Source organism: Ictidomys tridecemlineatus, chromosome 2 (assembly GCF_052094955.1).
Source record: "Ictidomys tridecemlineatus isolate mIctTri1 chromosome 2, mIctTri1.hap1, whole genome shotgun sequence".
NCBI lineage: Eukaryota > Metazoa > Chordata > Mammalia > Rodentia > Sciuridae > Ictidomys > Ictidomys tridecemlineatus.
Genome location: NC_135478.1, coordinates 29,807,779 through 29,834,119, shown reverse-complemented (window position 1 = coordinate 29,834,119; position 26,341 = coordinate 29,807,779). Strand labels below are relative to the sequence as shown.

The 26,341-nt window shown below is 41.4% G+C and overlaps 1 protein-coding gene across 12 annotated transcripts in view; it reads right to left on the bottom strand.

The window, feature by feature from the left end:
• Nucleotides 1-25,946, bottom strand: part of Gadl1 (glutamate decarboxylase like 1) — a 494,905-nt gene extending 468,959 nt beyond the window's left edge. For 10 of the 12 annotated variants that reach the window (XM_078038239.1, XM_078038243.1, XM_078038240.1 and 7 more), the window contains exons 1-2: nt 25,797-25,939; nt 13,925-13,999 (exon numbers count right to left, since the gene is read on the bottom strand). The gene's annotated coding sequence lies outside the window, so the exon portion shown is untranslated. Of the gene's footprint in view, nt 1-13,924; nt 14,000-25,796 lie in introns of all 12 variants that reach the window. The other 2 variants (XM_078038250.1, XM_078038249.1) reach the window with 2 other exon arrangements.
• Nucleotides 25,947-26,341: the final 395 nt, after the last annotated feature.

The following is a 26,341-nucleotide window of genomic DNA, read 5'->3' as shown; positions in this document are numbered from 1 at the left end:
GTGGTTTTCTAAGTGGCGTGACCAGGTTGTCTTTCAGGACAGTCACTTTCACGTCAGATTGAGAATATGACTCGAGCCCAGCTGCTTCATCTCCAGGCCACTGTCACCCTTTCCCAAGACACTGCCCGCTCCTGCCTGGATTCTTGTAGTAACTTCTTCATTGGTTTCATCTCAGACTTTCCTACTGGCCAAGTCTGTCTTGTACCTACCTTTGTTAGGGCCTGTGGATTAAAATAACTTGTAAAAATCAGTTTTCTTTTTTCTTCTTCTTTTTATTTTTATTATTATTTATATATTTTAAAAAATTTGAGGCAGGGTCTCCCTAAGTTGCTTAGGGCCTTGCTAAAGTTGCTGAGGCTAGCCTCAAATTTGCAATCCTTCTGCCTCAGCCTCCCGAGTTGCTGGGATTACAGGCATGCATCACCACACCCGATGCAGGAAATCTGTTTTCATTTTTTGTTATATAAATAACTACATAATCGATGCCACAATTTTGCCTTCTGGTCCACAAATCCTAAATGTTTACTATCTGGCCCTTTATTCAAAAAGTCTGCTAACCTCTTCCATAATGTGTCAGGCAGGCCATCCAGGAAACCTGCTGCAATCTCAGCTGCTCCAATGGGGATATACTGACTCAGAGAACTGGTTACCCAGAAGTTTTAAGAGATGGAGGCTAAAAGGACTCAGTGAAGCAACAGCAAGAAGTTGCCACCACCCAAGAAGTTGGAGGATTGAGGAAAGAAGTGGTAAGAAGTGGTACAACTCTCAGAGTCATGGATCTGGAGGCCCCCGGTAGAATTAAGGGACACAGAGCTGAGCTAGAGATGCCACCCAAGGCAGCAGAAGGGATGGGAGTGAAAACTTTGGATTCTCAGTCTCTTACCCTCAATTTCACACTAATGGCTAAAGTCACTGAAAATTGCTGGCAAGGGAATCTAGGAAATGCAATTCCCTGCAATACAGAACACTGCAAGAGAAAGAAAGGGCAAGGAATGGATATTAGAGCAAACAGGCAATGGGCAGTACACTTAAAAAAAAAAAAATGTTTGCCTTTAAATTTTCTCCAAGAGCTGAGGATGATTTAAGTAAGGTGTTCAGACCATGCCTGGAACAGAACAGGTAATGTTGCTAACATTACTAATGCTATTATTAAATTCTCCTCTGCACTTGGGTTCCCTGCATTGGATTGTCTGAGTTAGGCATTAAGGTATGGCAGAAGATGGCATTGTAACAGACCTGTCTTATCCAGAAGTTCTGAGGAATGGATGGAGTGGGACCACATTCACAGCCCCAAAGACAGCATAGGGGTGGGCCCAGGAAATTAAATCAAACCCCTTCTCCCATCCATTGAAATCACTTCATACTACTGACCGCAGACCAAAGGATGGTGAAATTAGGAGTTGAGTGATACAAAATGAACTCAGGGATGCTTTGTGCTAGTGAGGATTTTTTTTTTAATTTCTTCGAAGTTTGTGCATTTCTCTCCACTCATGCACATTTCTTCCTTCCTTAGAACTGTCTGTATACCAACCTCTAAAACCACAAGCATAACAGCTTAGTTTAACAAGCTTCCTCTTCTAAATATCAGCCAATGAACTCAATGATGGGTGTAATAAGATAAAGGATATAGCCAGTAGGGAAAATTTTTTGTCACCTTCACTGTCACATGCAGGGATGAAAAGGTGCACAGACAGAATCTGCATCACCGGCTCAGGACAGCTGTCCAAACAGAACCCCAGGAACTGGCTCTTAGGAAATAGAGCACCTGCAGACCCTCCCATCAGTTGAACACTGAAACCCCAAGTTTAAGATGACTTAGGAGCTTCAACTGTATGTTTATAGAGAAATATGAGTCTTCTTACCACAGTCACCCAAGGTGTCACCATAGTCCTCCCTCCACTTGTCAGGGTTCAGGCACAGTGTGAGTGATGACTACCAATATATGCATGGTTTGATCTTATAGTGGGCCCTCTAATTCTGCTCCTCCTAGACCTGCTTCTGGGTTAAAGTTGAATGTTATTCAATCAGAGCTACTCAAATCATTCAAAGACTTTAAGTGGAAGTACCTAAAATTCTTTCTACCCAGTTCTCATATTGATTCTCAGAACAATCTTTTATGAGAATCTTCAAAGGCAGATTGGGCTTGAGACTGGCTTCAAGGGAGCTAAAATAGAAGAAAGGTTGGTTTTGATCCTAACCCAGTGTTATTCAGACCTAATTTATTCTCACAAATACTTAAAAATTGTTATTATTATTAAACTAACATCCTGCTTTTAATTGACTTGGATTTTCATTCAAATTTGCTTTAAAGGAAACTTTATGTTAGTTTCATAAATGAAAAAAGTAGTATCATTTGCCATAAATAGAAGGTAATCATGAAAGCAAAATGATAATATTATGTGCCCATAAAGGCACAGAATCTGAGCCCTACTCTCTCCATTGAAAAGGAGACAATTAGCAAGTATCAAGAGAGCTATAAAGGTTATGTGAACACAAAAATAAAACATTTTCCTTGAAATAATCAAAGGATTGAAAGACAAATTAAAAGGAAATCATTTCTTTCTTTGTGTGATTCAGGGCCATTCATTACTGTGTCTACCCATGAACTAAATAACCTGCATAATATTTACACAGGAATACTGACATAATTTGCGAGATCTACTGCAAAAGAAAAACTGTTTAAAAATCATTTCAAGCCAGGTGTGGTGGCATATGCCTGTAATCCCAGTGACTCAGGATACTGAGGCAGGAGGATGTTCAAGGCCACTCTCAGCACTTTAGAGTCCCTAAGCAACTCAGCAAGACTGTCTCAAAATAAAAATGGAAAGGAATGGGGATACAGTTCAGGGGTTAAAGCACCCCTAGGTTAAATCCTGAGTTTAAAAAAAAAATTATTTAAAGACAGTGACAATAGAGCATTAAACCAAACACAGGTTCTCCCACACCTGAAACCTGTCTCGATGGCACATGTCCCATACTTTGTTCACTACAGAAAATGCAAAATCCAGGAGAATGAGTAGATATCCATGTTCTGTAGGAAATTTAAAGTCCTCAACCACTACAGGGAATTCTAAAGGTCATGATGTTTCCCAGGCAGGAAACAAAGCCAAAGTATAAGGACCATCAAAATGAAGCATGCAGATGAAAACAACCAAGAGTCAAGTCTGCAGCAATAATGAGAAACGTGGGTGGAACCATTTCACAGAACCGTTTGTGACTAGCTTTCAGAAAACCAGCTTCCTCTTCCTTAAAATAGTCAAGGATGGATTTGAGAAATACAAAGGAAAGAGCCGTGGATGGCATGCACAGTCAGATACGCCCGGCAGCATCCTGTAGAGACACTCCAGACAGAGCTCTTGAGAGTCCACTGAAGGACTGATGCACAGGGAGCTGTAAGTAGAGTCGCAGGCACCAAGATGGTCGCTCACACACCAGGACTAAGAAGCTGTTACCACCCCTGACCTGAAAGGGTGAGGACAGGAGTGGCTGTTGGAATTTAGAAAGAACTGAACCCCTGGGGGGAAAGCTGTCCAACCAAAGCCAGGGCCTAGTGGGAGGAACACAGTCCCTGCCAATCCACAGCCTCATAGGGAAATAGCAAGAAGAATAAATGGATCCACTTCTTTCTCTTCCCAGGACTTCCCTTTGACTGAACCAACCCAGAACCAGGGAGTAAAAGATCCCAAATGGTACAGTCCCAGAAATTAGCCTCCTGAAGCAACGGCAGAGAGGACAAGAGCAAGTAGAAATTATAAAGCACCTCTGGTGACAGGTATGTGTGGGGTGCTGGAGAGTGTTTGGGACCACACTCAGTGACATCAATCCCTTTGAAGGATGATTCCATTCACTGAGCTAGGGAATGCAGAGAAAGGGCAGTTTGAGGTAGAAGTTAACACAGTCTGTTTTGGCCTTGCAAATTTGAAGGCATAAAGGATACACACCACGCAGAGAAACGAGGACTGGCACCATAGACCTGGAAGTCATGGACCTGCATAAGGGAGTTAAAGTCAGTGATCAAAAAAGAAGCCCAAGAACCATGGTCCGGCAACACCAACCTGTAAACAGGACCTGGTAAAGAAAATGTGGTAAAAGAAAGTAAAGAGAGGCCAGGTGGGTAAGAAGAAGCCAAAGTGGGTTTTAGTTTTACAGAGGTGGGATGAGATCAGGGCAGGGTAGAAATATTTGGTTAGGATATCTCTGGAGGGAGGGAGCCTCTGTCACCACTTGTGAAGCATTAAGTGGAATCCTGCATGGTAGAGGTGTGTGGAGGAGATGGCCTCTTAGCCATGTTCCGATCCCATGTTTCCACCACATTCAGAGACGAAGTAGCTGCATTAGGTCTCAGCTACAGCCCTACACAGTTCCCAGTTTTGCCTCCAAATGGGAAGGCAATCCCTCAAACACAGCAATCCCCAGCTCAGGAACCACCTCTGACTTCCATCTCCCTCTACCACTAAAATGTTAGCCTCCTCTGAAACCAGCACAGAGGGGTTAGCTGGCAATTGTGTGCTTGAAGGAGATGGAGGTGCAAGAAACAATGAGAGGAAATAAATTTCCCTTGGAGCCTTCAAGGCAAATCAGGGCCAACACTCCAGTCATGAGCTTGGCCCATTTGCGGGGCTGATGCTCAGCTACCCAGGGGACAGATAACAAAGAAGCCAATCCTCCTCCTCAGCCCTAAAGAGATGCCCAAGCTTCTCTGCAGATGACAGCTCTCTGCTGTCTGCCAGATGCTACCCATCTCCCCCACCCCCATCCCACTTCCACAGCCCTCTCCAGCTACAGAACCACATTAGGGCCACCTTCTTCCCAGGGCATGTGCGCCCTTAGTTGACTGAGGTTGAATATAGTCATGCCTGGAACTACAGGGAGAAAAGATCAAAGAGAGCTGTTTCTACCCTTCAGTCCCTAGGACTGCCCCATGGCCAGGCTCCCTGAGAGGTGCCCTTCCTGTTACTCGGAATGTCCTGAATCTGGTTGACAGGGAAAGCCACGGCTGGGTAAATGATCTGGAAAGCCTTAGGTGCTTCCTAGGAAGAGCATCTTTTGCCAAAACTGGTGGCTAAAGAGTCCCCCTTTCAAGCTCAACCCTATTGCCCTCTCTAAGAAAAGCTGTTTTGACAAGAGCCTCAGTCCAACCGGCCAAATGAGGCCAGCTCCTCTCCACTACATCTCATGTGCCTCACCCCTGCCTGGTCGGGACATTGCCAATGAATGTTAGGTAATGTCTACTAAACTCTGGAGCCACTGCCTCCTCATCTAGGGAGAGATTTGGTCTAAATGGCTTCTGAAAGTTTGGACTCTCTAACATGATTCTTGAAGCCCCTGCCACTGAGTCAAGGTGCATTCCAGCTGGTCGAGGGAGAAATGACACACTACCCCTTGTAATCTTGGAGGAGGGACCGAGAAATGCAGAATAACTCCACTGGAAGTGCAAAGAAGTATAAAGTGAACTCAAAGGAGGAAGCCATTAAGTCTAGCTGGGACCAGTTATTGTTTTGGTTAAAAGCTCTTTTTTTACTAAACACATATACTATTATGTTCCAGGTTATGCATTAGCTACTTACCCAGTCATTAACTCCCACAGTCCCTGATTCAGCCAGTCTTTTTAATCTCTTTGAATAGATTATGAAACTGAAACTGATTGGGAAATTAGCCTCTTGGTAGAGATTAGGAAATCCAACCAAAGGCCACAAGATATTAGGTGAAGGAGTTTGGGTGGGTGGAGGTGCTTAAAATCACTACAACATATGAGAACTGGATCAACAACAGATGAATTATCAGCATTTGCTGAATTCCATATAATCATTCATATGGTACACACAAAATTTTACCCCACAAGAAAGAGATTATTTCAACTCCCATCTTACAAATAATGAACTCAGTCTCAGAGAAGTTCTTTTGACCTGTCCAGAGTCACACAGAAGCCAAAATTAAAACCCAGGTCCTAAGTACCACATGATTCTGCCCCCAGATGGGAAGATGTAAGTGTGAGTAATGCTCCAAAGATCATTTTGGAGTTTGGGTTCCCCGCAAAAGCACAACCTGTGTTGAGAATTTGGGCATAGGTAGTTTATTGTGAAGGTGATCCTAGGGAGCAGAAGAGGGTAATAGAGGGAAGGGAAAAATTAAAAGGTAAAGTAAAGATGTGCATCGGGTTGCCACTGTGGACAGCTGACTCACTCTTTTGAACTGTCCAAGGAGCCTGCAAAAGGCCTCCTAGAACTGCTCCTGCAGGAAGGATGAGGGTACATTCTGAAAGGGTCTCTGCCTCCCCCCATGATGTAGGGCCTGCTGAGCTCCCTCTGGTGTCCCTGGCATGAGGGAAGCCGTGGATAGTAGACAAAGACTTAGGCACATACATGAAGCCAGACACTGTGATAAGAAGTACAAAAGGAAGCCAACTCAGAGTCCCAACCTGTGCTGAATTCCAAGGTGACCTGATGAGGCAGCAGTCCAGGCCTGCCTGCAGGGAAGGAGGGGTGGAAAGGGACAGCCCAGACACAGCAGGCAGCAGGGCCAGAACAGAGGAGTGAAGCATATTCACCCAACATCTGTAACTTCCTCCTGTTGCTCCTCCAATACCCTCAACTTCCACCTCACTAGTTAAGAGCTCTTCTCTTGAAATCATAGAAATGAAGCCATCCTCTGCCCCATGCAGTGGCAATGCTGGACCCTCAGCTCCTGGGATTTTTCTTTCTTTCTTTCTTTTCTTTTCCCCCTTAGGACTAGCTGTATAGAATTGAGTTTGAATGCTCAGACTGTCTGTGTGTCCCTGAGCAAGTTATTAATCTCTCTGAACCTTGGTATGTTTCATCTGTAAAGCAGAACAATGATAACCTACCTGGTAGAGTTGAGTGAGGATCAGATGATATTTTTCTGCCTCTATGTAACTCGCTTAGAATAGAAAGATGGCACTTCGTGAGCATCCCAACAAGGGTGGATGTGCACCCTTTAACATTTCTGAGTCAATTCACACCAACATCAAAGGGAAGAACTAGATATAATTAGTTATCATTTAAAGAAAAAAATGATAAAATGCTGAGAGTGCTAGGTGTGCTGGGGAAAAGATTTCATTTTCCAGCTATAGGAACTTAGGACTGATGACCTCTCTGAATTTGAGATTTTTAGTCAAAGAGGAGATAATCATTTTTACCTGCCTCCCAGCATTGCCGAAGCCCACTGGAGATTAGCAACATGAAAATGCATTGTAAACCCTAATGCGATATAAAGATGTTATTATTGTGCTTATAATTGGGATAAGAATTGTAGATTCCTTCTCCCCTACATGTGCATTGCACACACTCCCCAGGCTGACTGCTGCTCAGCTGCCAGAAGGAGAGCAAGACATTTTCACCTTAAGGTCACCGCCATCGAAAGGAGTGCATGATTAATATCAGAGACACTCTGCAACAGCTGCTCAGGTTGAGCCATTCATACCATCAGAGTCAAGGACTGGGCTGCTAATTTATTTATGTATGAGGATGACAACCAAGGAAAGCAATTAGAACTAAGGCATCTGTGCTTCTGTGATCCCTGCATGCTAGACCCATGGCGGAGGGGCTCCATGGAAACCTTAACAGTTGCTAACTGCTAACCGCCTTCCCTCCTGATTGGTTCAAGGCCACTCTTTAAATACAAAACGAGCCATGTTTGTGCCCCAGCCCCTCATCTGTTCCCTTCCACACGCTAGCCCAAATTAGATCACAAGTGGCAGGGGTGCTGCAGGGGAAACGGGCTTGGAAACAAAGGTGCGGAAGGTTCTAAAGCTTTTCAGAGTTCTTTACAGCTATCAATTAACGAATCCTGCAACAGCCAGGGAAAGTAGGTCAATATTATCATCCCTGCTTCGTGGATGAGAAAACAGGCTTAAGAAGAATGGCTTGCCCAAGGCTAAGCCACTGATCAGAAGAGCAGAAGCAGAATTAGCTGGGAGAATTCCTGACTCGGAATCTTTGGCCAAGAGTGTGCTTGCTTAGCATTCAGAAGGTGATCAATAAATGAGGTAGACTCCCGGACTGAGTCCTAAACAGATGCATTAATCTCGTCTTGGGTACAGTAGCAGATTTTAGGTCCAATTCAGGTCCTAAAGCCAGAAGAGTGTTTAAATATGGGTCCTAATCCTGCAAAATCCAAGAAAATAACTCTGCATGCACCCAAATTAAAAGGAAAATGAAGAGGTAACTTTGTCTTCATAGTGCACATTATTTTGGCTGCCCTACATCTCAACAGTGTTCTTGCCGAGAGGCAAAGAGAGGCTAACAGAGTTTCCCTACCCTTTCCCCCTCCCTTATAACCCTATAAAAGCTAAATTACCTCCTATTTTACCTCTTGGAGAGATTAGAGATTGTATCCTGTGGAAGGGCAAGGTCAGGGGTGGGGGTCCTTGGGCAACGCAAGGATGACCAGTGGCCACAGCTATCATGCCCAATGGCACAATTCTCACAAGACGGTTCACATAGGAAGTCCTTGGCTGATTTTACTTTCCTCGTCCTCCCAATATCTATGCACCAGTTTGTTTGTTTGTTTCTTCTATCCATCCCAATAAACCCTTTGTGCCTTCAATTAACTCTCCTTTGTTGTTTGCAATCCTGACTAGTGTAGTTTCTGACCTAGAAATATAAGCACTTGCAGAGGTGAATCACAATTGCCAGCTCAGATTTCCATACATTGCTGGTGGGAGCAAAAATGGACAAGGCATACCACAGAGAGCAATTTGGCAATGGTTTTCATGTGCCCTTTGACCCAGCTCTCCACCTTGAGGCCTATTTCTTACATATATACTTGTACAATTGCAAAATGATTTATATACAAAGTCGTTCTGCACTTGTGTATCTATGTGCCTGATCATTCCCTTGTAAGAACAAAACATTTCAAAGGCTCCAAAGGTCCACAATAGAGGACTGATTGGATAAATTATAATATATATACATGATGAAAAGTTATCAAGGATTTTTTAATGAGGGTATTTTCTATGTACTGATATGGAAAATTTCCCAAGTATCTCAGTAAATTAAAAAACAAATGAAATACACAATAGGTTCAGAACAGTGTGTATAATATGCTATCTCTTATAAAAACAGGAAAAAACAAAGACACTCTAGCAGGTTACAAAGAAACAACAAAAATAGTGTTTTCCTGGTGGAAGAGAAGGAATGAGACAGAGAACAGGATGAGATAGGGAGGCAGGGGTTGAAAATTATTTTTTCTGGATAGCTTTTTAGAATTTTGGAATTTTGAGTCACGTCAATAGGTACCTATTTAAAAATTAAATTTAAAAATGCTACCACAGCCTAAGTCTAATTCATTTGAGTATTCCTGCCCTCACATCAATTCACCCATTGACTTTAGCATTTGGATAAGGCAAATGGTTAACAGTAGCCATTGACTTGACAGATTCCAGAAAATGCAGAAGGCTTGGAAATCTAAGGCTGAGAGTATAGGGTTAGCTCAATGGTAGAGCACTTGCCTAGCATGTAGAAGGCCTTGGGTTCAATCCCTTGCAGTTCCTCCTCCATCACCAACCCCCCATCAAAAAAAAAAAAAAAAGAAGGATGAAAGAAAGAATAGAATCTGGTCCAGATTTTTAAGGGCAGTAGAATATGAAAGTTCATCATATCTTTTGAATTGTGGAATTCAAAGAAACTGCATTTCAGAGGAGTATGTACTCTGAAGTCTCTCCTCAAATCATATAATTCACTGGCCCTTGCCATGGATAGAGTCTGATCAGAAACAGGAAAATAGCTCACTCAGCGACAGTTACTGGGAAATACAGGGTCCTGGCAAATTATTTGCACCAGTGGAGTATGTCTAGTGAGATTATTTTGCAAACACTGCCTAATGAAGAGATTCGAGCTTCCTTGCCTGAAGGTCCACAGATCAAACTCAAATGAAGGCCCCCAAGAAAAAAAAATGGACTTATTTATCCTCTAAGCCATCTACTTGAAAATCAATAATATTTCAAATTTAATGAGTTGTAAGACAAGTAAATTAGAGTTTGGAGTAAGCAATATTGATTAGATTATTCTGTCAACTGGAACCCATAAGTTTCCTCTGTAATTAAGTATTCCACATAGTGTACGATGTGCTCAACGCCGGTTGCTTTCATGAGGGTATCAGAGGGCTGCCTGTTCATGTAATGAAACTCTTTCCCTTACCCTGGCTGGCGGGCCATGCCCTGCCTAGCATGGGTGTCCCTGCCCTTCTCCACAGCAGCAAGCTCCCATGATAAGTGGCTCTCCCCCAGCACTAATCACCCTGGCTCTAGTCACAGAGCTTTGGTGAATTTGAACATCAAAATGAAGAATGGCAGCTAAAAAAAGAAAGAAAAAAAATCACGTGGAAGAAACTGCCTTCAGTAAAAGAGCTGTGGACTGATCTGCAACTGTTAGAGCTGTCTTTAAAGTTCCCTCTGCAGTTTGCATTTCACAGAAGCTTTGGGGGTGGCCAAAGTAGATTTCTCCCTAAATTAATAAAAGAAGGGCCAAAAGAGCAGAATTTAAAACATCTACTGTCACCATTTGACATCAAATGTCCTATCCTACCTCCCAACACTACATCACCTTGCCTATTATCCATCTGTACTGCCCTTCTTAGGGGAACCTCATTTTTTAAATCTGAGTAATGGTTGCTTTTTAATTAATTCATTTAATTAATGTTAAATGAAATCTATGACCTTGTAGTACTCTTGGGATCTCTGGACCAGAGTGCCCCAGTCCATTTTACTAAGGAAGAAAAAATCAGAAATTGCAAGAGGAAATGTAGCTCATTGCTCTCAGCCCCCAGCGATTCGAAATGTGAAAAACAGAGGCAATACCACCAAGATCTGAGTACTGAGAGTATAGACTGACGGCTGGCAGCTGGTCAGTGCTGCAGGGTCTCAGGTTCCTCCCAGACCTACAGCATCAGAAGCCACCTTTCTACCAGGTTTCATGTGATTCTAGAGCATATTACTGAGTCACTCACCAAGTCTGAGTCAGGGCTCTGCTCTTACAATCTGGGTGAACTTGGCCAAGTTATATGACTTCTCTGTAATTCAGGGTTCCTGTACACAATAAGCACTTCATCGGTGTTAGCTATTATTCTGGAAATAAATGAGAATGTTCTGGGCTACAGACTACGGAAGAGCTTTTCTTTGCAGAAAGAACAACATAATGCTGATATAAACCGACAAAGATTCTACTGGAGCTGGGGAACCAGGAATGAGTGGAAGAAGCAATACCCTGAGCACGAGGTACAGTGGCAGGAACTGAAAATAAAGAAAGCAGGACAAGATTTGGGAATTCACCAACCTACATTGGAATCCTGCTCCCACTATTCCCTGGCTGTGTAATCCTGAGCAGTTTTCTGACTTCCCTGAGCCTCAGTCTCCCAATTTGTATTAATGTGATGAGAAGACTGGCATCACCTTTAGAAGACAGAGGGACACTTTGTTTTGTTTTTCCTTTTTATTATTCGCTAGTGGTAGAGCTTCTTGAAGTCCTGATGAATCTCTGAAGACATGAGCTGGCTTTATCTTGTCTGCAAAGATGCAGACCTGGCTACATATTTGAAAACAGAGGAAGGTGCCTTTAAAAAAAAATCTCTATTTGAAAAAAAATATAGTAAAATAGAAATAAAAACCTCTATCTGAGTCTCACATCAAACTGATTAAATTTTAGGCTTCCAGAATGGTGCCTAAACTTCAGTATTTTCAACTCTGAAGCCCAAGGTTGGGTCCTACTGTGTTAGAAGGAAACAAAAAAGAGAGAGCAAAATCATTTAAAAGAAGCGGGGGAAGTAGAACAGTAATCTTGGGTGGGAACAGAAAATGAAAAAGAAAGCTGAGAGAGATGAAAGAGGAGCACCTTATGCAACAGTGGGGTATCCAACTCCAGGTGCAGCCATGATTAAGGGTCTCATTAAAGAATAGAGAAATCCACTATTATTGATCTTGCCTGCCCTCTGTCACATCTCCAGTGGAAGCAATCACAAGTGAATATCCGGCATGTTTGGGAGGAGATAGATACTCAAGAGGAACGGCCACTGACCCTCATTCAGGCTGACACCAGTGTTCCCCAGAGCAAGAGTGTCCACAGAGATTAAGGAAAAGCCAGAAATGGGAGTCAGAGATGACCAGGAAACATGTGAAGCCAAAAGAAGTTGTAAAACCATTAAAGAGAGTGTTGAACCTCCTAGACCATCAGGGATAAAGGTTGAGAGTCCGTGTTCTCTACAGCCCACAAGGAACGCTGAACTCAGCAGATTTGCGGGTTACCTATGGACACAGCTCACCCTAGGCAGATTCAGTACCAATCTAGTTAAAATTAACCCTGACACACTGAAACCTCCAACTCCCTCCCCACACTTGATATTCCCCTGGGTTGGAGCCACCATTGACAGAAATCCCACTCACCAATACAGAAGTTTCAGAGAAGATATTGTGGCCATCTGCCATTCATCCAGTTTGCAGATGGAACTTTTGACTAAAGTTTTCCAGCTTTTGTATTAGCGCATACAATCTGGGCACAAGGATCTTGATGAGCATTTCATTGTGTGAGGAGGGGTTGTAGTCTCTAATACGCTGCTGTTAAGATCCCCTGTTTCCTAATAGGTGTCACCCAGAGGCCAAGGGAACTGAGAGGAATGCAAACTGAGTAAGGAGACTTGCTAAGGGGCAAGACACATTTACACTCATGAGCCTTCCTTCTACCTCTTCCAGGATGCTCACATGCTGTTGGTAAGAAGAAACAATTCAAGAAAACTCAAATTAAGCCAAGTGACTGTGCATCACATAACATTTAGAAGCGCACAGATTTTTCTCTTTATAGATGGCCTCTTACAGGCATGATTGCAGTTTAACACAGAGAGGGAAATCATTTACAAAGAACCAGCATCATTCAATGTGAGGCTTTCTGGCCCCACAGGAAACCCTTTTAAGCTTTCAAGTCTTAAAATGAAGTAAAACTTCTTCTTGAGAACCTTAATTTAAGAATCATAAAAATCCATTTGTCCCATTAAATAACCTTGATTCTCTTGGCATGATTGCTTCCATAAATGTTTAAGACTTTTGATTTGCTCTTTTTTTTCTATGAAATAAGAAAGAAACTACTTAAAAGCAGAAAGTTTATTTATCTGTCTGACCCATATTCTTCCTTCTAGTCTCCCCAGATGCCCAGATCAGGAGAAGTTCCCTGCCTCTGTGTTCTCAGCAGTCCGTTTAGGTCTCTGCCCCATAATTACCTATTTAACGCTGTTATCTTTGTGTGTCTGTCTCCCCTACACAACAGTACACTGTTCACTGTTGTTCTCCAGTACTTAACAGTGTGCATGGCCCAAGAGAGAAAATAAGTATTTGTGGAACAGCTAAAATCAGCAGGAAATGAGCAGAAGGAGGATTCTCCCTTACTGTAACACAGAGACATCTGTGGCTTTCTTTCTCTCCTGATTAATAACTGAGGACATTAGTCTATTCTTCTGGTTTCATGGTGAGACAATCCATCTAAAGAAGATTGTTCATTTGAAATTTACGACTGAAAATTCTGAAAACCAGCTTAGGATGTAAGTTCCATGAGATGAGGAAATTTATCTTCCCTGTTCACCACGCCAGCCCCACAAGTTAGTACAGTTTCTGTGCAGAGTAGCCATCAGCAGTGGGCATGAAGATGTGCCACCTGGATGCTCTTGAAGGAAGGACCTGATGGGCCCTACAAAAAGTAATCAGCACACAGCCTTCGGCTTTTAGCTCCTTCAGAGGCTGCTTCAGCTGTGCCTTGCGTTGCTGGAGGTCATATCCTTCCCAGGGCCATTTGCATCCAGTAAACAACATGGCCATGATGTACAGATGCTGCCAGAGACAATTCCAATAGGCAACACCTGCTCTGGACCCCTCACCTATAGGATAGTTCCACTTGCCCTGTGCACAATTCTGCTTCCCACCTCTTACCTTCACAGATGTTGGACCTTATTAAATATTTTCATCCTCAAACTCCATCTCAGTATCTTTTCCAGGAGAACACACCTGTGAAATCAATAAATGCTTGTTGAGCGAATGAATGAACAAAACAGAACAGTACAAAACAAAAACATAAATAAATTAATATGCAAATAAATGGGTAAAAGATGGAACTAGAAAATATTTCAGCTTGTGCTAAATGATTACCACCGTCAACTAGAGACGGAGTTGAAGCAATTAGGGAATCCCCAAAACGGTCCTATATTTACATCTTCAAATGCGGCTACCTTCTCCTAAGTGTGCCTCCTGTTAAAAGCCATGCTACTTCATATCACCCTTTTAGCCACCATTTTGAATAGAAATTCATTGGCCTCATTTTACAAAATAAAGGAAGGAGACTCTCAGAAATGAAGGAACTTGCTCAGAATCACATGGCTAATGAGCTACAAAGTGGAAATGCAAGTCTTTTCTGTCCAGTCCAAAGAAAATTTCTCCTGGATTCATATTATCCTCCATAATTAATAGTATACCCTTTCTCAATATGGTCAAACAAACTGACTAAAAGCAAACATTTGGCCTAAACATTTCCTCCTATCCAGCTGGTTGCTCCAATAAGAAACTATGACCTTTGTTCCAAGTACACCAGTTCACCCCTGTGCAGGCAAACAGCTACTACTTGGACAATGCTAGTTTTATTTTTGGGCCTTATTGATGTATGCAATGCTGCTTTTCCATGTGATGAATAATAATAATAATAAAATTTAATAATGATGATAAAAAATCATAATAGAAAAAAATAACATTTTTACTAGCTTGAAAACCACAAGAAAATTCCCACTAACATTTGTCTGAAATACGAATAAAACTTTTCTGTTAATTATGCAATGATACAGCTTGTTCCAAAAGAGTTTAAGGGGGATGTAAACTTATACTTCTGAACAAACACAGTGAGAGATTTTCAGGTCATGATAGCACCTTTATTTTCAATGAGGAAAATTGAAATATCAGTGGAAATAGACATATTAGTATTTTCCCAAACTTTAGGAATAATTCCACCTAAATGCAATGAGGAGGTAGGCCCCAATTTCTCATTCCTTCCTGTATCTATGTAGTTTTGGAATAGTACCTTCCACAAACCTTCCCTATGTATTCCCAAGCCCGAGAAAAAGGGCCAGCATTCACTAGAAAACAACTTCCTGAAATGACCATAAATTTTTGCTACATTCTCTATTGTATCTGACTTTATCAGCTTTTTCTAATGGAAATACAATCTGTACTAGACAAATAATTTTAAATTTTCTAATACCTACATTTTTATAAAAGCAAAACTGGTAAAATGAATTACAATGGAATATTTTAATTTATCCAAAATATCATTTTAATATAGAACAGTATTTTAAACTATTAATGAGCTCTTTTACATTTCATCTTTGTACAATGTCTTGAAATCTGGTGCGTATTTTATACTTAGAGCACACCTCAGTTTGAACTAGATGCATTTCAGGTGCTCAATAGCCACAGCTAGCTGGTGGCTACTACACTGAACAGTACAGCTCCATGTCCCTCACAGATGATCATTCTATTGGCCCCAAGAGGGAGCAAATAGGAAATGAAGCATTGCATCTTGGGATTTTAGGCAGCCTTTGGAAAAGAGAGAAACCAGAAGAAATAAGAATAGCAACTTTTCTTGTGCAGCTTTGACAAAATAACTACACATTGCTTGAGATTACTTACAAATACCTTTCTTTATCATATTTAGAAAAGAAGAAAGTAAGAGCTCATAATCCAGGAAAGCTTTTTCAGATAAGTGCCCAAAACACAACAGAAACTTGCTTAGGATCTGTATATATCTGTCCATCTTTCAACTTTGATACAAAGAGGATGTCATTACCTAGGTGTTAGATAATGAGGAAGAATTCATAACTCTTTGGTTGAAAATGCCAGAAATGTGTGTGTGTGTGTGTGTGTGTGCGCGCGCGCGCGCGCGCACACACATGTGTTTATATCACCACATATATATAAATATATATAACATAAAAATAAATATATATAAAGAGAAATATGTGCATTTCTCTATATATATACATACATATATATGTATACTCACATTCTGTTAAAATGTTCTGCAGTTTTGTATTACTGGAGAGGGAACAGATTTCCTTGACTATACTAAGAAATAGCATTTATTTGAAAAAGATTAATTACAGGTAAAAAAATGCACTTCTAATATAATTTAAGCAGATGTAAAACCTATGAAACAAGAATTGAAAGAAAAGGAAAAGAGATTTAATTTTGGCCTTAGACAAAAATGAAACTGATAGAAAAAAAAATAGAATTCAAGAAAAAGAAAAATACAATTAAAGATTAAAAAGATGAAAAGGAATTGGTAAATAAGATGGAGATAAGAAACTCAACTTATAAATAATTGGTGATACCAAGAGAAAAATCACAATTTAACCCAAAGCAAAAATCAAATCTTAACACTGGAATGGAGGAAATCTATAAAGTTTTGGGGCTAAGTGTATGACCCAGTAATTCTCTATCAAATAGGTTGTCCAAAGAAATATATTCTTATTGAGCAAACTGAACCTGTTATCTATTGCCATCATAATGCTGCAAAACAATCACAAAACCCTAATGAGATATAAACTATTTTTGTTTACAAGATAATGGGTTGGCTTGGAAGTTCTGCTGATCTGAGCTAGGCTACCTCACCTGTCTGCAGCCACGTCTAGACAACTGAGTCCACTTGACAGGTCTCTTCATGTCTCATTCTCCATTATCTTAGCTCAGTCTCCTTGTGGTCATGAGTGTTCAAAAGACAGAGTAAACACTGTGTGTACTTCCCAGCCCATGACTGCACTAAGTCGAAACAATTCATACAACTGAGCCAAAGTCAGGCTGGGCAGGGGCCACAAAGGTAGACCCGACCCGAGATCTCAACTAAGTGGGACCATCAATGCGATCATTCAACTTCAACCCATCAATGCCTCCAGCTGTAGAGCATCAGAACTCAACAATCATGCTGGATGTATTACCATTTCAGTGAGGTAGAACACACAAGAAGGCCTTGAGGCAGGTTGGTGAGAAGGTATTAGAAAGGACTTTTAGGACCTGTATTTATGTTAAGCAGTTAGGGTGCAGGGCTTTGGTCTGAATTGGATGTTATCAGGAAGCAGGAGTATCATACAAATGAGTATCTTAGTAAATCTGTTAGCAGGAGGGAAGATAGCCAAGACTGAAGCTATAATTAATAGAGAAGCAGCAGTCACTTGTATTAGCCAAGGTAGGGGGACAGTTGGTCATTTCTGGGCTTTGGATAATGTTCATGTTTAGTGTTCAGATGTGACCACAAAGTGGTCTTTGTCCTGCTCCATCATGGTCAGAGTGGGCTGGTCTGATATCAGTGTTCTGTGAAATCATTCCTGTGCTCTAAATCTTGGTGTGATTCCAGCTAACCCCAGGTCAGGGTCACTTGTTTCCTCACCAGTCGGTTACCTGGCAATTTGCTTATTGCTTTCATCAGTCATCTTAAGAGGTGATTCAGAATAAAGAACCCAAACAAAGAGAAAAGGTATTGTTATAAAAGTGCCTATTGTAAACATTAAGCCCACTTAAACATGGGCTATGTCTAAATGTTATGAATATGGTTCCAATATATCAAAGGCAGTCATCAAATGAGACATATAAGCCACATAAGAATTTATTAAGGGCTGGGATTGTGGCTCAGCGGTAAAGCGCTCGCCTAGCATGGGCGGGACCTGGGTTCGATCCTCAGCACCACATTAAAAAAAGAAAATAAAGGCATTGTATTGTGTCCATCTACACCTAAAAAAAATAAATATTTTTTAAAAAATAATTTATTAATAGCAAGAATTTAAGTATAAAAATGACTATCAAAAGTCATGTAGTGAAAAACAGATGTTGGGAAGAAGTTAAAATGTTTAACATTTTTCATTTTAGAGAAAGGGAAGGGTTTTTTAAGCTTTATTTTGCAAAACATGGTAAAAGCTACTTGTGGTGCTAAAAAAAATAGAATACAAACCTTCTAAATGGTTAGGGAAAATATTTTTTAATGTAGCTACAAGAAAGAAAGCAAAGAAAATAACCCAGAAAGTACTTTTTAAGCATGAAACTAAATGGCCAAAGTAAAAGCAAATGCCTTACTTGTTAATTATCTTTCCCTTCTTTCCAAACCCCTGCTTTTATCTTCCGCTGAGCCCAGATATGCTCTCTGTCATCTGAAATATTGCAAACAGCCTTCTAAATGGTCTCTCTCCCTCTAACCAGTTCTCTTCACGTACAGACTACACCTGTGCCACCCAGAGTTCCTGAAATAAGGTCATCAGCAACTGTGGATAACAGCTCTGTGGTGACGTAAGAACAGAGGCATTTGAAACTTTAATAGCAATTTGACAAGCAATTTTATGTCTGATGAGACTAATAATTAAAAACTGGTGCTTACATTTGGTACGTTTTTATTTCTTTTTTTCTAATAACTCATTTTTATTATACCATCTAAAACTATCCATCTGTGATACATAAGAAAGGGAAGCAAATAGCCTGTCTTTCACCACAGAGGGTTGGAGAAGCAGGAGACTCGTCCTCAAGTTGGAATCTGCCGCCTCTACCCAGACATGTTCAGCAGCTCCCTTTCATCCCTAATGATGATGATTCTTCTCTTCTCTTCCTGACTCCACGCTATTACTATAGGCAACATTACCTATCATTCATGTCCCTTATTGCACAAGATTCTCAAAGGGAAAGAGAAGGGATGAACATTTCCTCCAGAAGGAAAGGCCAGGGAGTGCGCACTTCGAACCATAAAACCCTGGAGATTCAGGTACACTCAGAGTGCTGCATCCCATGCTCTCTCTCCGTGGAGACTTATTGGCCCCTTGGGATGATGAATGCACTCCTTAGCTCTGTGCACTATTTTACATTCCACACTGCTATCCCAGGGTCTCACTTCCAACTCCTTGAACACACCCTGCACCAGCCTCTGTCCTTTTTCCCTCCTCATAGACTGCCCTACTTCTCCTGTCCACCCACTGACCGCCACAGTGCGCTCCTCCCTGAAGCCCCCATTCCAATGTCACATCCTCACATCTTCTTATTCCTCTTTCTGCTTCCCAACCCAGGAGAATTTCCTTACTCCTTTGTGGCAAAAGCTCTATACATACAGCTCATTTGATCCCTGAGACTTTGATTTTATTTTTTTCCCCAAGAGACAAAATTATGGATTCATGCAGATTTATCTATAAAATGAAATTCACAGTAGTAAGAGGCAGTTAAATAACTAAGTTCTGTCCATATAAGAGAATAATATATAAGTCATAAAAATGATGATGAATACATATAATATGGAAATATGGCAATATTATTAAGTAAACAAGTATATAAAAACAAAACACATGAGTACATACACAGAATGATCTTGTTATTAAATTATAGTTATAGAAAAAAGCCTATTGTGTATACAGTTATAGATAAAGTTGTAGACACATGCAGAGGCACAGGCCCAGCTACAAGGTGCACATAGATGTAGATATGGGCCAAATGTTATTTCTTTTTTAATTTTTTTCACATCTCTATTTTTTAAAAAATCAGAAATGTTAATTCATATGCATTAAGAAAAAAATTTTAAAACATTTATCAATGCCTATGTGGGTTGCCATGGAGTCCTGTCCAGTCTTATGCAATAGCCCTTACCTTTCTGCCTCTGCTTGTTTACTTGCTGGGTCCCCCAGGAAGCAGCCCCAGAGGGTTGGGCTACCCCATACTCTGCAAACATGGCACCCCACACCAAGCAGTTGCTGGGGACATGTTTACAGAGCTGAACTGAGTATGTTCGGTTGCCAAAAGACAAACACGGGATAAGTGGGCATCTGAGCTATTTCCTGAGAAACCAAAAATTAAATTGGTCAATATGACCAGGTACCCCTAGACATGTGAAACTTGAGCCTTTGAGACTCACCTCTTTGGGTGAAATGTGAGTTGAACTTGGTCACAGGAAAGGTGAGCAAACCCTGCTGGAAGTGTTCATTAGTCCTGACAGACACTTCAACAAGCAGTCCTCCCCAGCTCTGCCAGCAGAAGCGTAGGCTGTGATGATTTACCCAGTTGGTATTGATTCTTCCCAGGCAGTTCAGAGAGAAAGTTTTTCATGAAACTGCTTGGGAAACAGAGCAAGTCCCTAGGATGGGCATATTAGCAGCAATGATTTTTCACTTAGTTGCCGTGTGTTCATGTCTCTGTATAAAACTCTTACACTCTGAAATGTGTATTCTAGATTTCCCATGAAGAAGATACTGTTCTTTCACACATATTGAGCTCAATTTTCCCATTTTTAAGGTTTCTCTTCAAAAAGCCTGAATACTTCAGACACATGAGCTTTGTAAAGTGCATAGACTTTTATTTATAGACAGGAGGCTGCACCGAAGGAATCAAGGCAGCTCAGTGCCATCTGACTCTGTTGGCTTGCAGAAGCACATGGCCCGCTGGGCCTCCCATCCATCCATATACATCATATGTGAAAGAGCGATGACAGTATGATATTTCATGGTTGTAGAAACTTGTCTCGCATTATAAACTTATTGGGGTGAATTAAATGGTGGTCTCCAAAAGGTATGTCTACCCAGAACTTCAGAATGTGACCTTATTTAGAATAGGGGACTTTGCCAAGGTCATTTAGGTAAGGACCTCAAGATGAGCTTATGTTATACCAGAGTGGACTTAAAATCTAATGACAAGTAAGTCCTTACTAAAAGAGAATAGGTGGGAAAATTTGCACAGAAAAGCACTAGGAGGAAGACCATTTGAAGATAAAGGTGCAGATTGGAAGGATGCTAGTACAGGCCAAAGAATGCCAGGAGCCACCAGAATCTAGAAGAAGCCAGGAAAGATTTTCCCCAAGAGGCCCTGGAGGGATCAAAGTCTTGCCCAACAACTTGATTCTGGACTCCAAAACTATAAGAGTATATATTTCTGGTTGTCTTAAGCCATCAAGTCTGTGGTAATCTGTTGTGGCAGCCCTAAGAAACTAATATATTCATAAAATCATGATTCTAGAGTACACCAAATAGGTTGATGAATTGTGTGCATGTTCACAGCATGCTAAACCTTCATTTTCAACCCTCACTTTTCTAATATGTATACCCAAACTTGTGGCATAGACAAAGGTAGGGCTAGAAAATAAGCTGCGTTTAACTTTTGAAACATAAGGAGACAGGACACTTTCTTTCTCTTTCCACCCACCCCATCACCACTCATGTACCCTTAGATGCCACCCATATCTCCATTCTCAGAAGGCAGTATGTGTAGGAGTTAAGAACATGGCCAACCAGACTCTCTATTATCTCAACTACTTAATCTTTCTGAGTTTCAGTTTCTGTATGTGTAAACTGGATGTTGTAAGTTTAAGCAAGGGACAAAGAACTCAATGTTGAAAGTACTCAGTCAATATTAAAATAAATAAATAATTGATAGACTGAAAGGTGGCTATACAGATTGAAAGCAACAAGCATCAGGTAGAAATCCAATAGAGTATAGTACAATACAATGCAGTTCAAGCCTAACCACTGTGCTCCATTTCCTACTCCATTTATCTGTTGAGGTTTAAAAGTGACAAACAGATAAGGAGTTGGATGGGTGGAGAAAGTAGGGCGGAAAAGTAAAAAACTACCAAATAGAGAAAACCAAGGAAATACATCTAAGAGTTTTCTGAGTTGTTGGGGATGGAGATGCAGAAAGTCACAGCCACAGTGCTACATTGACACTGGGACTTCCTCTCAAAGATCATTGGGATGAGTAGATGCCAACTGCAGCCAGTAGAAAAGATAGAACCACTGCAAATTTCTCTGATATCTGGTCTCATACCTAGGGGAAAAAGGAGGATCTGCAAAAGGTTGACAAGAACAACTTAGAGAAGGAAAAGGTTATTTTGGCTCATGGTTTCAGAGGTTCAGTCGATGGTCAGCCAACTGCATGGCTCTGGATCCAAGGTGAGGCAGAACATCATGGTGGATGGGTGTGGCAGAAGGAGGCAGCTCAGGACATGGCAACCAGGAAGCAGAAAGAACTCTGTTCGCCCTGGACAAAACATGAACCTCAAAAGCACATCTCCAGTGACCTACTTCCTTGCCATACCTTACCCACCTATAGTTAATTAATATCAGTGGAGTAGTCCATTAATTGTTAAAACCTCATAATCTAATCATTTTGCTCTTCATTCTTGCGCTCTCTCATACATGAGAATTTGGGGGGCACCTCATACCTAAGCTATAACATGTGTCTTTTTCTCCTCATTCCCACATAACTGGGAAGTGAAGCAACACCCCCAGTGAGCAGGGGGAATGAACAGGCAGAGGGGAACAAGCTGGGACTGTTCATGCTCTCCAGGCTTCTGCCCTGCAGCCCAGTGTAGGGGAGGGAAGAAGATCGACTGCCAAGTCAAATCAGGATTTGCGTACTTCATACAGAAGAGCATATTATCTCTGGGGCAAAAGTAGATATTAGCCTTGATATAACTATATGAGTGTTACCTAAAAAGATAAAGTTGCTGTTTCAATATACTGCTAGTCATAACTGTTTGATAGACTTTTTCCCTTTCTTAAAATACAAAATGTTTCACAAAGTTCAGGACAAAGATGAAAGCCACAAACACTGCTGAGATTTAACATTTGTCATAGGTCGCTTCATTGTTCTCTCTTTTATTTACTTTTTAAATATTTTTTATTATATGTGGGCACAATATCTTTATTTTTTTAAGAGAGAGAGAGAGAGAGAGAGAGAGAGAGAATTTTAATATTTATTTTTTAGTTTTTCGCTGGACACAACATCTTTGTATGTGGTGTGGAGGATCGAACCCGGGCCACACGCATGCCAGGCGAACGTGCTACCGCTTGAGCCACATCCCCAGCCCCTATTTATTTATTTTTATGTGGTGCTGAGGACCGAATCCAGTTCTTCACATGTGAAAAGCAAGCACTTTTCTACTGAGCCACAACCCCAGCCCCTCATTATTCTCCTTTTAGCTGACAGTTACTCCAAACAGCTACGGTCCCACCGACCCTTTCCCTCCTCTCCTCTCTAAGACTCATAGTATTGGTTTGGTAACCTCACTGTATGGGGGTGTCTTTTACAAATTCTGATGGAGTGAATGGATGAGAAGAGGGAAGAGCATACAGGGAGACTGGTTGGGAGACCAGCATGAGGTCCAGTAAGGGTAGGTGCTGTGCTCATAGGTGGTGAACACAGTCACCCAGGGAGAGGATGGAGAGGATAAAAATGAGTTCACAGTGAGAATACCTGAAGGCACTACTGAGGGAGCTGTTTATCACCCAGAGTGTTACAGAAGGAGAATCTTTGAGTGACTTCCAGTTCTAAGAAATTGCCCTCTTCCTCCACAGTATTCATTTCTTTATACCCATGGTTTTCAGATGGGGGTGATTTTATCCCCTAAGACATTTAATTATCACAATTTTGAGTTTCTACTAGCATCTGTTAGGTAGGAACCAAGGTCACTACCTGCAATGCAAAGAACAGTCCCCATAACAAAGAATCCTTCAGCCTCAATTGTCAGTGATACTACCGTTGAAGAACTTGGCTCTCTGTGAATGCCTATCAAAATAACAACTAGAGCTGGCAAACTTTCTGATTTTGAAAGGCTACTGGGAATCATTTTATCAATGCAAGTGAGCTTAAAATTGTGAAAGGGGAAAAGTGTCACCAAGAAAGTAAAGCCATGATTTTTAATTTAAATCACTATAATTCATTATCTATATTTGGAAGGATTGGCTGGCACAATTTGTCTTTCTTCATTTCCAATCATTGTATAAGGAGTTATTAGTGTAGGCTTTGGAGTCAGCCAGATATGGGTTCAAATCTCTCTATTTCACCAACAATGTATCAGCCACAGTTCAATCAAGAAAGCAACCACCAAAGGTATTATGGAAAAGGGGGTTGAGATAGCGTTAAGCCTTACACAATTATGAGAAGAACTCCCAAGAGAGGGAGTGAAGTGTAAAGGGAAAGTCACTAACCTGCTCTCCTAAACTACTGACACAGGGGGACCAGTCAGAGCCTGAAGGGGCATCAGGTAGCCCAAAGTCTAGCTCTGATGTGGGCCACAAGGAGTGCCAGTGAGAAAGTCAATGGAGGCTGTTGCCCTACCTCCTAACATGGATCAAGGCCTTTGATGGTGGGACGGTCGTAGGGAAGAAGACTGGACATGGAGAAATGATATGTGAGGAAAGCTAGAATCTTCTGATACCCAAGAACTCATCTCTCCTTCTCACCACAATAACATTTAGAGAGTAAAGACTTTTATTTAACTCTCACCTTCCAAATTCCAGGAAAATTTATCTTTTGGTCAGCCCTAATCAAGGACCACAGAAAGAAAGGAGGTTCTGAGAACACAATTTCATTTAGCCAAGTCAACACCAGACAACTCCACTACTGATGTGACTTTGGGAAACTTCCTTGACCTCCCCGAGTCTCAATTTTCTTATCTGCTAAATAGCAATAATGTTAGTATCTAACTCATGTGGTGATTGTGAGGATTAACGGAGAGGACAGAGATAAGGAGAATAGAACCTGGCACACAGTAAGGGTTTGACAAACCTTAGCTATTATGATTGTTGCTGGATGACTTAAGTATACCCTAGAACTGGTAATCCTTCAGAGGCTTCACCTGGCAGAGTTTCTTTGGTTGACCTTGACTTCCGCAAGGAAACTCTAGTACAAATCAATAAGCAACTTCCTACATAGACAGAGCTACTGAAAGAAGAAAAACAAAAACACAGAGACTAAAAGAAAGCTTATGTTGAACATAGTACTTTACTAATGACAACAAAAATGACGAGGCTGAGAGGTCCAACCCTGCTGCTGACCAGTTACATGACCTTGGACAAAGTTGTAAGCCCTGTTATTTTAGTTCTCCCATCCATGAAATGGGGAAATACACTTTTCCTCCTACCCTCCCTGGAAGGATGGAAGCAGATCAAGACAGAACTTTGTGAGATGGGAGAGCTCTTTGAGAGAAAAACTCTAGCATGATACTAGGTGATCTTGCCTCTATAATATTGCTTCATCTCCACAATGAGAATTGTTCCCTTCAAAGTGCAACTGGGTATACATCATCATGCAGCTAGCACTCTAAGGTCATCTCTCCTTTCTGGTATCAGGCACACATCTGCAAACAAGTCTATAAAGGGGACATGCTTCCCCACTACTCTCCATGATTTCCTAGGCAGGAACAGCATCCAGATGCAACCGGCAATGCCTCCCAGAGGAATTACTGAATTCTCCATAGAACTAAAAGGTACCCTATAGTTTACACATGAAACCATTATGCTTACTACCTACCATCACCATATCTGTTGACAGACCCAGAGAGCTGTTGAATGTCAAGATCTTTTCCAGTATCCTTTAGGCTGTAAACCCTTAAGAAACAGTCCCTCCTTTCTCCTTCCTCTCCTCTATGCCAAAGAAGAAGCCACAGACAACACCTTCTGCCTCATCGAGAGTCACAGAAACTTAACAGCAGAGCCACAATACCAGAGTACATGGACGGAAAACCTTGATCAGGATCACAGGGTAGGTTAAAACCAAAAACTGTAATACATCTCAGGATTCCCAGTCTAATGTCCTTCCCTGGATACCAACAGAAGGACACTTGTTACTGAGCTTTGTCTCCCATGCCCCTCCCTTTTGATGCTGACAGTTTATCAGTATGAGAAATTTGGAGCTTAACCAAAGACCAAGTCTTCAAAACATGCCTGGGTGATCCCAGAGAAAGGCTGCATTTCAGTGATTCATTATTTAGCTACAGCTTCCTATTGCCCAGAAAAATCCATCATACTTGCATGCTCTTCACCCCTGCCGGCTTTTCTCTTGAGTCCAGAAGAACAGAAAGATTTCCGAAAGCTCTTTCCTCATAAAATATGTCCTTGGCCTGGAAGAGTCCAATTATATCTTTGGGTGAAGTATTATCTATTGGAGAAAGATTAAATAAAATAAAACTGGAACAAATGAGCACAACATGTGACCTTCAGCTTTCTTTCCCTAGGTGGCCTCTACCAAGAGAGTAGGATTTGGAGCACCTATCTAGGGTCCACTTCCCAGGAACCTGCCAATCACAACTAGCAACCCTTTTTCCTAACATCTGGCATGCATTCAGTTGGGTCCAGTCCTTCACCTTGAAACCTCCAGACCTACTGTCATGTCTCAAGACCAGCAAAAAGAATATGCTTTTTTTTTTCTTTAATCATTGTTTGTCCTCTGGATTCTTTTCTCTTGTTTTTCCCAGTCTGTCTCTCAACATACTCTGGTGCCCATACCCCATCACTGGCTGGCAGTGACCACTGGAGCCTAATGACCAGAACTGACAGTCTGAGATTCACTTCC